The 17,530-nt window shown below is 39.2% G+C and overlaps 1 long non-coding RNA gene across 1 annotated transcript; it reads right to left on the reverse strand.

Annotated features, from left to right (window-relative positions):
* Positions 1-15,643: 15,643 nt before the first annotated feature.
* Positions 15,644-16,842, reverse strand: LOC121723344. Its single transcript, XR_006034927.1, has 2 exons — positions 16,608-16,842; positions 15,644-15,807 (listed from the first exon to the last, which is right to left on the reverse strand). It is a non-coding gene; the product is annotated as an uncharacterized LOC121723344 (long non-coding RNA).
* Between the last annotated feature and the right edge of the window lie 688 nt (positions 16,843-17,530).

The following is a 17,530-nucleotide window of genomic DNA, read 5'->3' on the forward strand; positions in this document are numbered from 1 at the left end:
CGACACCACAAGGTTCGTGTCAGGCTCCTCCCCGACAGTACGAATGGGATTCATTCATTTTGATCCAAAAAATAGGGTTTAGGCTATCGAAGGGTCGATTTCAGGCATGTGATAAAACATATGGATACGGTCAAATATAGCCAATATTTTTTTAGCCTTTGCACTTGGTGTATTTATTTTGGATGACATAACATGGATATCTTGGGATTTCTTTGGACATTTTGAGTTATCTACATTGAGTTTCTATATATAGTTATCTACATTAAGTTTATATATATATATATATATATATATATATATATATATATATAAAGATGTTGTGAGTTGTGACTATTTCTCTTTTATATTGCTGATTTCTGTGTCTTCAGATTAAAACAATCAAAAACACCTTCAGGGAAAAAAAACGACTTAAGGAAAGATGTCAAAGAAACAAGACAATAAATCTAATAATCGCACTTAGTGTTAGGTGCCACCTAATATGGCCTAATAGTCCTAGGAAAGCATCTGTCATTTTACATTGCAGTCATTTAAATGTAAGTAGTATTTATTATAGCTGTGTCATAATACAGTAGTGAAATATGGTACTGTTGTGTATAGGGGAAAAGGTAGAGGAATTACTATGATCAAAATACATTTTCGACCCTTTAGCAAGCTAAACATTTTATGACCATATATTTTGTCATACATTTTACATTACATGTTATAAATGTAAATATATTTCACACTTAAGACAGAGGGGTCAGAGTGGGCCACCACACATCCACGGCCCAAGCCTCAGTAGGCTACCGGTATTCGGGGGCAGCCGTGGCCTACTGGTTAGCACTTCGGACCTGTAACCGGAGGGTTGCCGGTTCGAACACCGATCAGTAGGCACGGCTGAAGTGCCCTTGAGCAAGGCACCTAACCCCTCACTGCTCCACCAAATTTCCCTCACGGGATCAAAAGAGTATATGTACTTATACTACTTATTCCCCAGGGATGGGAGTCTGCCTACAGAGATGGATTGATGGATGGGAGTCTGCCTACAGAGATGAGGTGGAGCGGCTGTCAACATGGTGGAATATCTTGAGAACCGTAGGGCTTAGGATGACCAATTTTTTGCGTATGTTTGCCTCCAGGGGTCATGTTAACCCATTCCATATGCACACATGTGCATATTCACACACACACACACACACACATACATTTACAGTAATCATACGTATGGCACATACACACACAGTAGGCATATGTACGTATGCATACACATGCACACACACAGGCACACCTAGAAACACATGCACGCACACACACAAACACGTACACATTTCAAGAATTTCTCACAATTATGAACAAGCAAGATGGGGGTGGGGTTGTATAAAATGTATTTTACATGTGAAATCTATGAACCAATCATGTTTTGATACTTGTTGTCTAGCAGATACCAGTGAGAATTGAGTGTGCATAATGCAATTCAGTGAGACAGTTAGAATCATATATGCCTTTCACCTTTTGTTTTTAGCCAGCAGCCAGACCAGCAGATACCCTGACTTTGTTGAATTACTGAAGCTAAGCAGGCTTAGTTAGTACTTGGATAAGAAACCTCCTTGGAAGAGTATAGGTTCCTGCTGGAAGTGGTGTTGGTGGTTGGCCAGTAGGTGGCACTCTTTCCTGTGGCCAAAAGCCACCAAACAAATATCAATCCCAATGTCCTATTGCAGTGACAGGGACACTGTACTGCAGGAGATGTTTTCCTTTGCATGAATGTTAAATTGAGGTCCTGACTCACCATTGTTGTTAAAGATCCCATGGCACTTATCGCAAAGAGTAGGTGGTTCCCTGATTTGCTTTATTTATGTACACATACATAAAGACACACACACACATGCACACACACACACATAAAAACACACACACACAAAGACACGTAATCACACACACACGACACGCACATGCACACAAACACCCTCACACACATGCACCCACACACACAAAGACACGTAATCACACACACACTACACATGCACACACACACACGACACGCACAAACACGCACATGCACACAAACACACATACACCCTCACACACATGCACCCACACATACAAACACACCTACATACAAAAAACACACACACACAAAACACATATACACAAAAACAACCACACACTCTGCACACACTCAATTACAAACACACAAAAAAGGAACAAAGTAGGAAATTAACACAATTTGACAAGCGTGACTTATTTTTGTGGAAAAAAATTGCTGGACTGGGCGGCGGTCATATTTTGTACCGCTCTGCGGTACATCTAGTTCTTATATTCTATAGTTTATATTTATTCTTAAATAAGTAACACTAGCACTTTCGTTGTACCTGTGATAATGACAATAAAGACCTTTTCTATTCTATTCAACTCATGCTGCTGATTCTAACTTGTTCCTTACATAGACAGAAGGCTAAATAGTGATATGTAGGCCTTGTCCCATTTACAGGCATTGGTACCTAATCCAAATTTCATAATCCTGATTTTAAAAAAATCTAGATCAGGTTGATCCAATCCCACATTCCTTCCAAAAAATCATCATAAAAGTCAGATGAATTACCTGATCCTGGATAGTAAAACATGAGATTTTTGAACAACTGGGCCCTGGTACTCCCAGCTAATCCAGCTCTTCCCCAACATATCAACATCCATCTTGATTCATCTTCATTGACCCCCAGCCACTGCACATAATTTGGACGCCATGATTGATGATCGACTATGGGTGCATCCCAAGCTCTATTTGCATGCGGCTTGTCTCCTCGGTCCTCGAGCTTGTGCCCCGGAAATCGTTCACAGCTCGACGTCATCAGGGATGTCTCATTTGTCTAATAGCAACCAAAGGAGGGGAGAACGGGGAGAGGTCCAAGCTGCCAAGGTGAAAAATTCCCTCCCACGTCAGTCGACTTTCAGTTTCAAACAAGTTTGTAGCGATTATTTGCAACAATTTGCTTTATTCACCCGGCGGCCAGAACGAGGCTACATTGTACACTTGCCTTCACACAGTCCAGCAAATGGTGGTAAAGCACTCCATTTGCAAACTGCAAAAAAAAAAAAAAAAAACTCACTGAAAAAGAAGGTGGTTACTCTGCCCATAGATATTAGAAAGCTAGATACCGCATTGGGCTCCAGAACGTTCATAAATAGCGCCGCCATATTTGTGGGGGCAACGATCACTGGAGGCCAATGGAGAAACAGGTGTCCCTGATTGGAAATCAGACAGGTGTCTCTGATTGCCGGCAAGTTTTGCCCATAGAACTACTGAATTAGTATATATTATTTGTTTTGAAAAGTGCTATATAAATAAAGATTATTATATATTATTATTATAGACAGTAAGGTGTTTGCCCCCAGCAATATGACGGCCGTGTTCATGTATGCCACCTAATAGAACTCGACGGACAATGCACTATCTAGCTTTCTAATATCTATGACTCTGGCAGGCCAGCGAACCCTTCTTCTTTTTCTGTGAGCTTTTGTTTTGGCAGGTTGCAAACAGAGTGCATTACTACCATCTGGTGGACTGAGGTATGATGGCAAGTGTGGCCTCGTTCTGGCTTACAATGGTCGCCAGGTAAATAAGGCAAATTAATGAGTAGATAGACCCAGTAAAGACCTTTATATAAGCTCGAATTATCATGAACTACCATGCAAAAAAAGTTGTTGCCTGTTTTGTTCACCTATTGTATTTAAGTATGAATTCAAACATTACCTCATTATCAGGGTCAACAAGTGGGAATGCTCCATGTTCATATGATATTTTTAGGCTGTGGTTTAAGTACAATTTGTGTGTAAAATGGTCTGTTTATTCTAGCCGAAGAGGTGATGCGCTGCATCATCAGTAATTGACGTCTCTAAAAAGTGATGCGTGAGTGAGCATGACATCTCATTTCTCATATCTGCCTCTCCATTCCTCCATCCTCCTATTGTTCCTTCATCATTTCCTTCACAAAATGAATTAGGAGAGGCTAGAACAGAAGGAAGGAAGGAAGGAGGGAGGGAGGATGGACAATTAGAGAAATGATCTGCACACTATTTCTCTGAGCATGTGGAATCAGTCATGTCATGTAAATTTACACTGTTTGATATTCGGAAAATCAGACCTTACCCTCATGCAGTACAATTCCGGTTCTTACCTACTTGTCTTTAATCAGCCGAAATGACACATGTGACAATTACTCTTCATTAGCTTCTTATACTTATTTTTCTTTAGTTTCATGGTTTATACATGTTTATGTTTCCTGATATTATGAAGATTTGATATTATTATTATTAGTAGTAGTAGTAGTATCATCATCGTTATTACAGTGCATGAAAATGCACTATTCTGTTATCCGAAGTCGTCGCCTTCTTCTTTTTATTATTATTCTTCTAACCAAAATTTTTGCGTCCAATTCAGCTTCAACCGTTTAACGTAGAAACTTCGTTCAAAATTAACGTAACGTAGGTCTTGAAAAAAGGACACTTAGGCAATGTATTTTTCATTTTTGTAAACGTAATACTTTTTGAGAAATTACCAAAACCAAGCTTTTTTTCCCTATCAACATCCATTAAACAATCTGCCTATCAACATCCATTACACTATATACATTACACTTTTAAACTATCTAATCTGTCTCAGGCTTTAAGCATACAATCTGGCTCTCTTAAGACTACAGATCCTTTTCAACTGTTTCCTCTGCCCACAACTGTTTCAAAATAAAAGTCTTCACTACTATAATTCACTATTAAATAATTTAACTATTTAAACTATCCAACTATTTAACTGTTCAGCCATTCCAACTGTCAGTTATCATCAACTATGCCTCTAGCCAACTATATTAAACTAGCCTGGCTAGCGCCACCACTTCTCAATGAGACGTGGTCTGGGAACCAAACGTTCATTTTCTCGTATTTGAAAAAAATGCCCAGATCCGTTTATTGGGTGCCACGGATGTCTATCAAATGTGTCTGTGCATAGCTCATCATCGTCTTGCTTTCCCCCCTGTTCTGTGATTGGTTCCCTCTCAGGCGAAAATTTGCTCCATGGTCTCCAGGCTGCCTTAGCAGCGTGAATCAAATCGCACGCAAGGCAGCATGGGAACACCCAGGCTAATATTAAACCACCACCTACCTAGCAACCAACATAGCAACCATTGAAATAAAGCATCTATGTCAGTTTCCATAGCAGCCAACATGATTACCCTAGCAACCATCATATAAACAGCTTTATTTAGCATTGCAACAACCATGTCAATCTAAGCAAAACCATTGTAACTATCTCTACGTTATCTGTTTTAACCATAGACTGTATACATGGATTTCTATGGAACGTCATGAAAATATGCGTGCGCAACCAAGGGGCAGAAAGCACCATAAAACAGCATAGAGCAATGCAAAAGAATAAAATTAGTGTTTGTGCTGAAAACTGCACCAATTCGAAATCACGATGGTTAGAGAATGTTAAATATGTTCAATATCCCTAACGGAATGCATGTCTTCGCCAAAAATGACAAAATACGATGTTATATTAATCATTCAAATGAACGTCAAACTTTGAAATATAGTCTGAAATGAGATGTTATTATCATTGAGACAACAGGGGTATACAAAAAAATCCGATTGTAGCTTACAGCAGCCGACTATTTAGGTTAAGTTTATAACGTTGTAGACGGCCAACAAGCGTATTCTGCCTCATGGCTGCGCGCGCATCTAGTTTTGTTGGTAAACGGGAAACCCGTGTATAGAACTGGACAGTGTGCCGTCTGTTAAGAGTGATGCGAGCGCTAGTCCAGAGCCCCCTTGTGGCTGGTTGCAGTACAAAGCGTAACTCCGCCCATCTCCATGTATTTCAATGGGCAAGTAGCCAACTTTCCGTGTCACTTTTCTCACCTAAAACTATTTTTGCATCTACAACTTTTTATTCGAAAAAATTGTTTTCAAGATGCTTCAATACACACTATTTTTCTTTTCTCGCTGAAATCATTTTTTTAAATGTTATTTTAACAAATCTAAAAAGGGCGTGTTTACACCTATGATTGACAGCTGGCTGGCAGCAGACTCGACGCTTTGTCGCTACCTTATTTTAACGACACCTGATATCGACACGTAATCTAACCTAAATAAGTGTTGCTGTTATTATCATTAGGCTATATCTTATCACAGTCTGATTAAATACATATTGATAGTCATACATTGTGTGATTGTTTGTAAGAGACATCGTTGTTAGTTGTGACAGATTCTTAGTGAAAACATGTGCTGTTCTTTCGTAGATGCTAAGTATATTAGCTTATAGCATGCTAAATCATGCTAGCATTAGCCAGTTGATAGGTAAAGTAAAAGGGCTCTGCTATATTGATCCGAAGTAACGTTAGCCATAGTCACAATCATTTACAGTCCTACTTGTTTCAAATGGTTTAATGTAACCAGTGGTTGCCGCCACCACCGTTGCAACTTCATTTGAATACACTTAAGTCACTGGGAGAAGGCGATGTTAAGTTTCATTAACGTTAACTCTTGCTTAGTTTTGCACAAATGGCAATAAACGTCACCTAGCCTGCTAGGTCGACAACCTCGGTATGACCATTTATTAATAAGCCAGACAAATAACGTTACTTGTTTTTTAGTGAACACATATTGGACCATAGCTTAACGTGAGGAGGGATTCAAAGTTACAAATGGACAATTTGCTTAGTATGCTCATAACAGCGGTATCTGAAAATGCTGAGTTAAGGTATCGTTGTTACCTGCGATTGCACTGCTGGAGAAACATTTTGCATTGGTATGATTTGATCAGGTCTTGCCAGTGATGTGTAAATCCTCCCGTAGACGTACCCCATTTCAATACGTCTAAATTGAAAACTGTGACAACTCATCATAGGCTCTCTCAATATGTCTGTAATCGTATGACTCTACCACAGGGTTGCTAGTACTAGTCTTTCACCAGAGAGGGTGCTCCATTATAAATCAAAATTGTAATATTGCAGCCTTCATGTCAGCTGTAAAAATATGAGAACATAGACCTACTACATCAGGATACTCTGTAGACATTGTACACATAATCAGGAAGCTACTTTGCTGTTCAGTGAGTCATGTGTTTAAAGTGGTACTACATTTAAAGAAACATATTTTTATTTTTTGCTTCAAGTGCATAAGAAAATACCACATTATGATGGCTAGGTTACACTTTTGTCCAAAGCCACATACAAATACAAAACAATATAATACTTACATTTAACAGGGATCAATCAATAGCCTAATGAAATAAACAATGAAAATGAGGGGGGGGGGGGGAATAATAAATAACAATGCCAACAATAACATGGTAACACTACATTAAGGAGAATATCAATAAAAAAACTATGTCAAATTAATCAACAGCCTAATGAAAATAACACAGTACTATACAAACCATAACACTTAAGAAGCGCTTAATGAACTAAGTGCATGTTGAACAGATATGCCTTTAGACCACTCTTAAAAGACCAAAAACTATTACAGGAATGAAGAGCGCTGGGCAACTCATTCCACCAACATGGAACCACTGAGGGAAAGAGTCTTGAATTTGACCTAGCGTTTAAGACTGGTCGACATAACAGACGCTCAACAGAAGACTGCAGTGGGCGGTTGGGGATGTACATCTTGATCGTTGAATCAAAATAACAAGAAGCAGATCCAGTCGGTGTCCTATAGACCAAAGTGAGAGATTTAAATTTAATTCTGGCTACTATAGGGAGCCAACGGAGAGTAACTAGGAGAGGAGTTACATGTGTCCTCTTAGGCTGATTGAAGACCAGGCGGCATTCTGAATGATACTTCAAACAAAATAAATAAAAACATTCAAAATTGATTTAGTATCAACCAATAATTATTCTGATATTAATGTTCTTCTAACTTCTACATCTGTGTGTAGGCTACTGTTAAATACCAAGGCAGTTAAATGCAGTGGTATAGTCTATGTGATACACAGGACTACACAGTAAACCCACTTAAAAAGCATCACCATCTCAGTATACCCATTTAAAATAGGCAAGGATTGCTCACAGTATACCCACCACTACAGCTAACTAGACTACACCACTGGTTAAATGGCGCATTGCAATTTACAATTTGTGTGAGTTCAGGGGCATACAGAAAGTTGAAGTTTGGGTGGCATCAATAAAGAAAATAGAAACAAAGTGATGTGTACAGCCTCAAGTATGAATGATGTCAAGTTAACAGAAGGTTCAGAGCAGCGGCAGACCTATCTTGGTGCCACGCAAGTTATTGAAAGTCATGTGTTTCGTAGTGGTGCTGTGCCCTGTCCCATGTATAAGGGGCTTCAGGTTGATCCAGTGACAGTGGGTGGTGTCAGGGAGATGAATGTCTGGGAACTTGGAGAAAGGGGGAGGACATGCCACCTCAGACCACCCCAGCCAAACCACTTCACGTAGGCATTCCCTTGCAGACTAATGGAGACCTCCTTGCCGCCACCTCCAGTACATTCAGCCATCACCCATACCTTATCTGCAAAAAGGAAAGTTACAATAAAGTTAGTCAGACAATTTTACAATATTACAAAGCATATAATGAGGCACTCAACACCACTAGTAATACCAATTAATTAAATATATGTGTGCAATAAATGTCACTGCCTACCTAATGTTAACTACACGTTTAAACATGCGATTTTAATATTAAATTCTATATTTAAATATGTGAATGTTATCAACTTGCGTCAGCTTGAAAAATAACGTTATCAGTATGACTGATCATGGACGTTAGATGACAAATTGAGGTGTTACTTTCTTAATATTCACCGATATCCCTGGGAATTTGTGACTGGTTCTTGGCGTAGTGTTTAATGCAGGCGTTGCATTTATCGATCATTCACTTATGCGGTCTACAACTACCGACCTACCGTCACAGATGTAGCTCTAACGGAGGTGTCTTTGTTGTTAACGTTAGAAAAAATGCAACGTTAGCAAACTGGCTAGTAGTTACATTAATATGACATTCATATAACGTTAACTTACGTTGCTTTATCACATCATAAACTGTACTGACTGTGTAATCTCCATGTACAGTCAATGGTTACTCCATGTTGAGATGGCATACATTCAGATTGAGATATTTGAAAACAGCAAAAACTAATAAAACCGACTAAACATGCATCGACTCTTACGGGAGCTGTTTGCTAATCTTCACCTCAATAACTAACTTAGCCTACAGTTTACAGTAACGTTAATGTAGCTGCTAACGTTAGCATGTAATTCACTGTCCGTATTTCTGTTGTTAACTGATTAGTATTCACCATACTAATTTCTCACAGTCTGTAATCAACATAATAAGCTCTCTTAGACGTATTTAAGAACAACAATAGACAAAAAAACGTTTCAGTTGATACACAACACTTACCAGCAAAGAACAAACCGAAGACTGTTGTTTGTGCTGTTTAGCTAACTCACAGCCGCTAAATTCATCCAGCCAGCTAGCCTTCGGCGCCGAGTCGACCTCATTATCGACCTGTGTTGTGGAAAGGACAAGGGGGCGGGTTTCTATCGACAAGGGGCGTGTTTAACTCGCTGAGTGGGCGTGCCTGACCACGACTCCTCTTCACTGCGCATGCTTCAACTTCTGCTGCGCAGCCGCACTTCAAATTGGTTGCAAATTTTCCAAGATGGCGTTGCCTCGGCGGCTTCAATTCCATAGAACACTGCTGAATGCAACCACACTGTCCAGTTCTATATATAGTCTATGGTTTTAACACTGTATGTTTTTGTAAACTCCTTGGAATTACATTTTCTAGTTATTATTACTAATGTAGGCTACTTAAACTTCACTTTAAACTATTAATTCTAATGCTAATATAATGTTTATTGAAGACAAAAGTATCTATTAAGAAACATCAACATAAACAATTTGTGCCCAAGTCAGGCTAAGCTTGGTAGTAGAGGTAGTCACTTCCCTGTTGTATAAGCCACACACTGAAAGTCAAGTCCACCAAGACAATATATATCAGCTAAGCAGACAAATGACTGGCCTTTTCCTGAACCCCTAAACTTGGAACACTTCAAACTGCTTGTTTAACCATCTTAAAAAATCTAGTTGGTATTGTTTTTAGATTTTACAAGAACATAGTCTCTTTATACTAAAAACAATACCAATTAGATTTTTGATCTTAACAGAAGATAAACAACACTTGGTTAGAGAAACAGTTTTTGCAGTGAGGTGAATTAGCAGTTGTATGTGCAAAAACACAACTGATTCACATCATGTCTGCAATGAATATCTTGCAGTGATGCACTCAACAGGAAATCTTAGGCCCAATCAAACTGCAATAGTGCATTTACAGAAGCAAAACGTACAAATAAGAGGAACATTTTCACTCTCGCTGTGACTTTCCTGACACACTGAAAGAAATTATTCAAGGAAAAGAGAAACAGAGAACAGACATGGGGATGTGAAACTCAACTGGTTTTAAACACACTTTTATTCTCAGTGGCAGTTCCAACTGTTGCAGCATCAGAAATCTTACAAAAACTCAGACTAAACCATCACCGAGATATATTTAGCTATATGCTAGAAAACAATTAAAAACAATATACATCATTAAGAGTGAAATGAACTAGAATTAACTAAACATTTTTTTGGTTTCCATAAATTAATCAACTAGAAGAGTAATCAGTAGCGTGCGGTGACCATACATTTTGGTAGGGCAGATAGTCTGACTTTTTTTTAATAGCCTATCATTTTGGGCTACATTAAAATTATATATTTTACAGGACTTTGCTGTATGCTTAAATCATGTCACAGTCAGAATTGTAGATCAGTAACCCATCAGTTAAGTTTGCACCGTTCTCATCACGTTAAACCAGCGAAGCATAGCAACGTTGCTATGGGTAAACAAAACTATTTTTTTTGTGTTCTGTCTGGCCTGCTAACTATCTAATATTTTTAAGTAGTTGGGTTTTATAACTGCAACTCAAGACAGTTGGGTGTTATGGATAATTGTCTGACCACTCGCTGTAGAAACTAGGCTATATAGCTCATTCTGAATGCAGCAGCCTATGCCATACCTTTGAACACTGTTGCCTTCTCGTTTTTGCGCTGTCAAAAGATGCTATTAAATCCACTAGAAGCTAGCTACTAAACCAAGGAAGAACACCAGGGTTAGCTAACGAATCTTCTAATTTCAACCTCTCAAATTGTTTTTTTTTTTTAACAGAAACTCAACACGGTTAACAGGTGCAATACTCGCCATTTCTGCATCTTGAAATGAAACGATAGGCCTAATTTATAACTGGCGGAATAATTTGAGCAGTTCTAGAATATGACCATGGGGCAGACTACTTTATGACCATACAGGCGTCTTTTAGCGCGGATTGCAATCCTTATTGAAGCCGCCAGGGTTATGCGATAAATTATTGAGGAATGCGATCGTCGAGGTGCCCTGCCCCAACATTGCATGACACATTAAACTCAACGAGAATCGCCACCATGCATCCAAAAGTTGATGTCAATAGACCAAAAATAGTTGGAAAGCCTACAGAAACTACAGATAATTAATGTGACAATCACATTATTAAAAGTAGACTTGGAGCAATGATTTACTGAGGAACTATTTTTTGTGGAGGATGCTTCAGGTAGTTCGCTGCCCCACCTGCCGCTCCTGAGAGTAATTATGCTAGGTCTCTAGGTGATAGATTACCGGTAAATTCAAAATGCCCAATTGTGATTATGAATGGCAGGTGATTAAAGCACAGAGTAGTTGGCATTGTGTTTGATATTGTGAAGTTGATATTTGTATTTACATACTGTATAATTCCCTGTCAATTAGTCACCATAAATTGCTGTATTTTCTTCTTAAATCAACTGATTCAATTTGTTTCCATTCATATACTTGGAGGGTTATTCAGCACAAGTGTGGAAAGGACTCCGAACCATCACTAGCTTTGAAAGAAAGTCCCCTTCTATGATGAATGTGAGTAAAGCCCTCCCTGATGAACTAAATGCTTTTTATGCTCGCTTTGACATGAAAAACACAGACTATCTTGCACTAACTGCAGCATGTGAAGCAAATGAGGATGCACCTTTCTGTGTCTCTGAGGTCGATGTGAGCAATGCCTTTAGGAGGGTAAATTGTAGAAAAGCTGCTGGACCGGATGGAATTTCTAACAGGGTTTTGAAATCCTGCGCTGCTCAGTTAGCTCCTGTGTTCACTTATATCTTTAACACATCATTGGCTCAAGAGACAGTTCCTACTTGCCTCAAGCAGTCTGTTATTGTTCCAGTACCGAAAAACAAGTCCATCATGTCTGAATGACTACCGCCTAGTAGCCCTGATGTCTACAGTGATGAAGTGTTTCGAGAAGCTTGTGAAAAACATTATCTGCTCATCCCTCCCTGCCTTCTTCTACCCCCTCCAATTTGCTTACAGAGCCAACAGGTCTACAGAAAATGCCATCTCAAACCTCATGCACACCACCTTAACTCACCTGGAGGAGGGGAATGGGAATTATGTGAGGATGCTGTTCATTGACTTTAGTTCAGCATTCAACACGATAGTACCTCTCACCTTGGTCACAAAGATGAAGGCCTTAGGACTGAACACCACCCTGTGTCACTGGATATTTGACTTCCTCACTAACCGTTCACAAGTGGTTAGAGTGGGGGGTCTGACATCTGACTCATTAACCATCAGCACTGGTGATCCCCAAGGCTGTGTTTTGAGTCCACTGCTGTACAACATCTACACACATGACTGCAAAGCCAACAGTAGTCATACCTCCATCATCAAGTTTGCAGATGACACAGTGATCTTGGGCCTGATTAGTAACAACAATGAACAGCTCTACTTGGATCAGGTTGATGAGGTGGCACAGTGGTGTCAATCTAACAGCTTGACACTGAATATAATAAATCACTGTACAACAATGTTGTAGCCAAATTCTTGGTACACATAGAAGTTAGAAGAGGAACCTTACAACAGAAACCTAAATCCATTTTTATTATTGAACAACACATCAAATACATGTAATATCTAATATTAGTGTGGGTACCTGATCTGCACGGGTTACCAGATCTGCATGATTACGTCACAAAATAAATAAAATACATTCTGATTGGTCTATTAGCTGTTGCACTTCCAGAATTTCATTGGTCAGAATGTTGTTTGCTGTTCGATAATTCGCCTGAGTTTATTGTTTTCTGTCGAAGGACCCAATGTACAGGAAGGAACGCAAGTGTCTTTGAAATATTGAACTAGCCGGCAAGCTTTTTTTTTTGTAGGGTGGTAGGGGAAGAGTCCCGCCCTACTCGGTACTCGGTACTCGGTGGTAATCAAATCATCATTCTGGTCGTGGACGTTGAACAATTTTAAAATAGTTGAAGTTGTCAACCTAAGACTGTAAAATAGGTTGTTTGTATTAGGGGGGGTTTGGGGGGTTTCCCCCCAACTAATTTGATTTATATCAACTTATTTTTTTAAATTCCCTACTGATAGGTGTTCTATATATATCTATGGGTAGTATCTAAACTTCGTGAGCCAGAATCTAACTGACAACTAGCATAACAACCTGCTAACAAGGATTGCATTGATTAGGGTTAGGGTTGAAGTTGTCAACCAAATACTGTAAAATAGCTTGTTTACCATCTATGTTGTCAACATGATGAATAAGTGTTACGGTATTTAAGGGGGTTTGGGGGGTTTCCCCCCAACTTATTTTTATAAATTCCCTACTGATAGGTAGCGCTAGCTATTAGCTAGTGGATCCTTCGTGAGCCCAGAGGTGAGCCACAACCAAACTGACAACTAGCATAGCAACCTGTAGTGTTAGCTAGATAACAGGGATAGCATTAAGGTAACTAGGTTATCAGGGTAATATAAAATTGAACTGCCATAATTTATTAACAGGAGTTTAGGACTGTATATTTGCTGCAGGCTTAAAACATGTCATAGTCAGACATTTAGGTGGGATATTTTATAATTTCTGGCTGATACTAGTGATAGAAGCCCATCAGTTTTGTCTTTAGATTTTTTAACGTTCTCGTTCGATTTAGCCAGAGAGGCAGCAACTGTCAATCAGGCATAACCCCAGCCAATCACAGACAGAGTAGGGCGTATTCTCATGCATATCCCAGCCAATCACAGACAGAGTAGGGCGGTATTGGCCAATCACAGACAGTCTTCAGCTACCACCCTACAAAAAAAAAAAAATCGCAGCCGGCAAGCCGCCCAATCACCCAAACACCGATAGGCCTACCTACCGTTTTTGTAATATAAACAAATAAAACATTAGTTACAGTATTAAATTGCAAACTTCTAGCCTGTCAATCCTTGAAATACAGAACTACCAGCTAGCCACCAAACATCGATGTACTGTCTTACTTATAGGAACTTATTTCCAACCTCTTAGTGTAGACCAGTGTTTCTCAAAGTGTGGTCCGGGGACCACTGGTGGTCCGCAAGCTATCCCAAGTGGTCCGCGAGCAGATGTGGTAAAATATAATATAGATGAGTTGTTTGCAGTATTGAACCAACTTGTATGTAAATCCAAAAAGTTCTGCAACCCTGCCTATGTAAAATATGCCAGTTTAAATCATATGAATCCTAGTCTGACACATTAAGTAAGGTCCTAGTCTGAGACAATAAGCAAGGTGGTTCAGTGAGTAGGCCTATTGTATAATGTACTGTTGAAGTAGGTCTACTCTTTTTTTTAGCTAGGTGTACTGGTCCGTGAGTTTTTCTTTTATTGGTTAAGTGGTCCTTGGTCTGAAATAGTTTGAGAAACTGGTGTAGACTATGTCACTTAATAGCTAGCCATCAAACATCGATGCATGTATGTATTTCCAACATCTTACGTGTGTCACTTAATATTCATTTCTATACAAACCAAGACGGCGGATTCCTAAAGAAACACAAGCACCCACACGTGTATCTAAATTAGCTATGTACCAAAAAATACATGTTACCGTGACTCAAAGAGCTGTAAACAGTGTTGAAGGCTACGTGTAGAAATCCGCTTGGAGCTCCAGTGGAAATTTGAATTGCGAACTTCTAGCCTGTCAAACCTTGAAATACAGAACTACCCAGCTAGCCACCAAAACATGTAGTCTTACCTACTGTTTGTAATTTAAAGAAAACATTTGTTGCAGTAGGCTCCTAAATTGCAAACTTCTAGCCTGTTAATAATATACGGCTCTTCTATTTCTTATCCTTCACTGCCACCTATATATATATATATATATATATATATTATATTATCGCTTACAGCCCGACAACATTCGTCAGTGAATCTTTATGGGCACAACCCTCCTACCTGACATGAGGTTAAAACGACGTTGTTTTGACGTTGTTAACCCAACCCTTGACAAAACCAAATCAGGCTAAAGAAATTGACGAGCTATACATGTGTGAATAAAATGGGCAGGAAATTAAATTCATCTCTGTGAATCTTATTTTAAGTACCTTTAGTTTAAATCAATGTTTTCTTAAGTTTAAACACGCCACTCTTGTAATATGATGTCTAGGCTACCTTTGCTTCTAATTAAATATACATTTCTAAAATACATAATTTCTAATATCAGCTGATTACACACATAAACAGTAAAATGAAGCTTGTCCATACATTTGGAAATCCATTACCACAAATGACAAACAAAACAATTCCAGAGAAAACAGTGGACATGTTTATTAGTGTCTAAAGTGTTCCACAATGTGTGTTGCATCTTGTAAAGATATTCATGAGAAATTAAGTTTCAGTGTCCATGTCTGGTCGGTGCCAGTCCAAAGGTAAATCACCGTCTCACTGTCCATTGAGGCCTGTCAACCTGTGAAAATAAAACCAACAAACAATCAGTGTTTTAAACCGGTTTTAAAAACTGTGGAAGAACTTTAGCTTAAAGGTCTATAAATACCGAGTCTGAAATAAGGTTTTTGTCTCTTTAGTAGTTTATTAATCTCTGTGCAAAGAGGTCTCATAACAGTGTTTCCTCTACGTTTATTTCAGCATGGCGGCCCACCACGGTTTAATTAATACCGCCATGGTATCAGAATCAGGGCAGACGCACAATGTAGCTGCAGTTGCTTTTTAAACTAGATGTACCGCATAGCGGTACAAAATATGACCGCCGCTCAGTCCTGTACATCCGTTCCGAGAAAATAAATCACACTGATCAATTCCATCCCCCACTCTTGAAACTTTTGTGTATGCTTGTTTGGCGTGCCTGTGTGCGGCTGCACAGAAAGTAGCCTACTGGCGCTGCAAAGGTGAATAGATTGTAGAAAATCCAAAGTTGTAGTATTGTTATAAAACCTTTAAAATCTCTAAACAATCACAAGTAGGGCAGTTCATCACAGTTCATCCATTGCAACTGAATTGATGAAAGGTCACTTACACCTGTAGGCTACATTGTATTTGGGAAAAGCAGAAGGTATCAGCATAATGTTATTTTTATTTATTTATTTATTAATAAACAAAAACATCTCTGTCAGTTCCATGCAGTTTTCAACAGCTATCAAAAACTAGTGTTAATTTCGTCAGACGAGACGAGAGGAAATATGTTCGTCAACGACCTTTTTTTCCATGACTAAGACGAGACGATGACGAGACGGTTGAAAGCCCACTCACCACATCAAGGTGCAGGCCACGAGTGGGGTGTTAGTAGGACAAGACACCTGACTCTGCAGTGTGCTAATGCAGACTAATGCGGAGTGAATGCTGAAGGTGGTCTTTTTCGTTGAGGCCTGACGGACAACAAAGAACAACAAAGGACAAACAAAGTTAGGACAATCATTGACAAGGACATACAAACTTCACAAGGACATACATAGAAAAGCATGACCACTGCTGTGTATAACATACATCGAACTAGAAAAGGAAGTTTTCATGTGTTATCATGTTTATGATTAAAATGTATTCGCTGACGCTTTTAGTCCTTGGTTAAAACATAATTCTCATAAATCTCTGTTTCAGTTGGTTTCACCTAGCTCGAGTTACCAGGCAGCCACAGCGCTACAGTCTTGGGGCATGAACATGGGCAGTAAGTGTAACGGCTGTAGCTGCCTGGTAAAGAGGTCTATGCGAAAATTGCAGGAATTCCCCTTTACTATTTCGGAAAATCATAGTGTTAATAATAGGGAAAAAATAAAAACAATATGCAGGTTACAAGGCAGCCACAGCACTAGAGTCTTGGGGGCATGAACATGGGGGCTCATGAGCATGCCCCCCAAAAGTGTGGTGCTGTGGCTGCCTGGTACAGAGGTCTATGCGAAAATCGAGTGGACAATGGAGAAAACACTTAGCTTACTCCGTTTATGACAGAAATTAACTTTGGTGCCAACATGTTGTAGAAACACAACCCACAACACTGCCTTTATTTGGTGCAAATCTCCGTTACTTTTGTTGGTTAGGCTATAGTCCGCTATTCACTAGGCTCACCGCAAGTGCATACACAATGTTTTTGGCCAAGTTTTGCTTTAATCCAATTCGTTATTCGTTTCTACCAGTCGTTGCTTTTTGTCTTGCGTCGAATTGCGATTGAGTGCGCATCT

This window comes from Alosa sapidissima, chromosome 11, assembly GCF_018492685.1.
Source record: "Alosa sapidissima isolate fAloSap1 chromosome 11, fAloSap1.pri, whole genome shotgun sequence".
Taxonomy (NCBI): Eukaryota; Metazoa; Chordata; class Actinopteri; order Clupeiformes; family Clupeidae; genus Alosa; species Alosa sapidissima.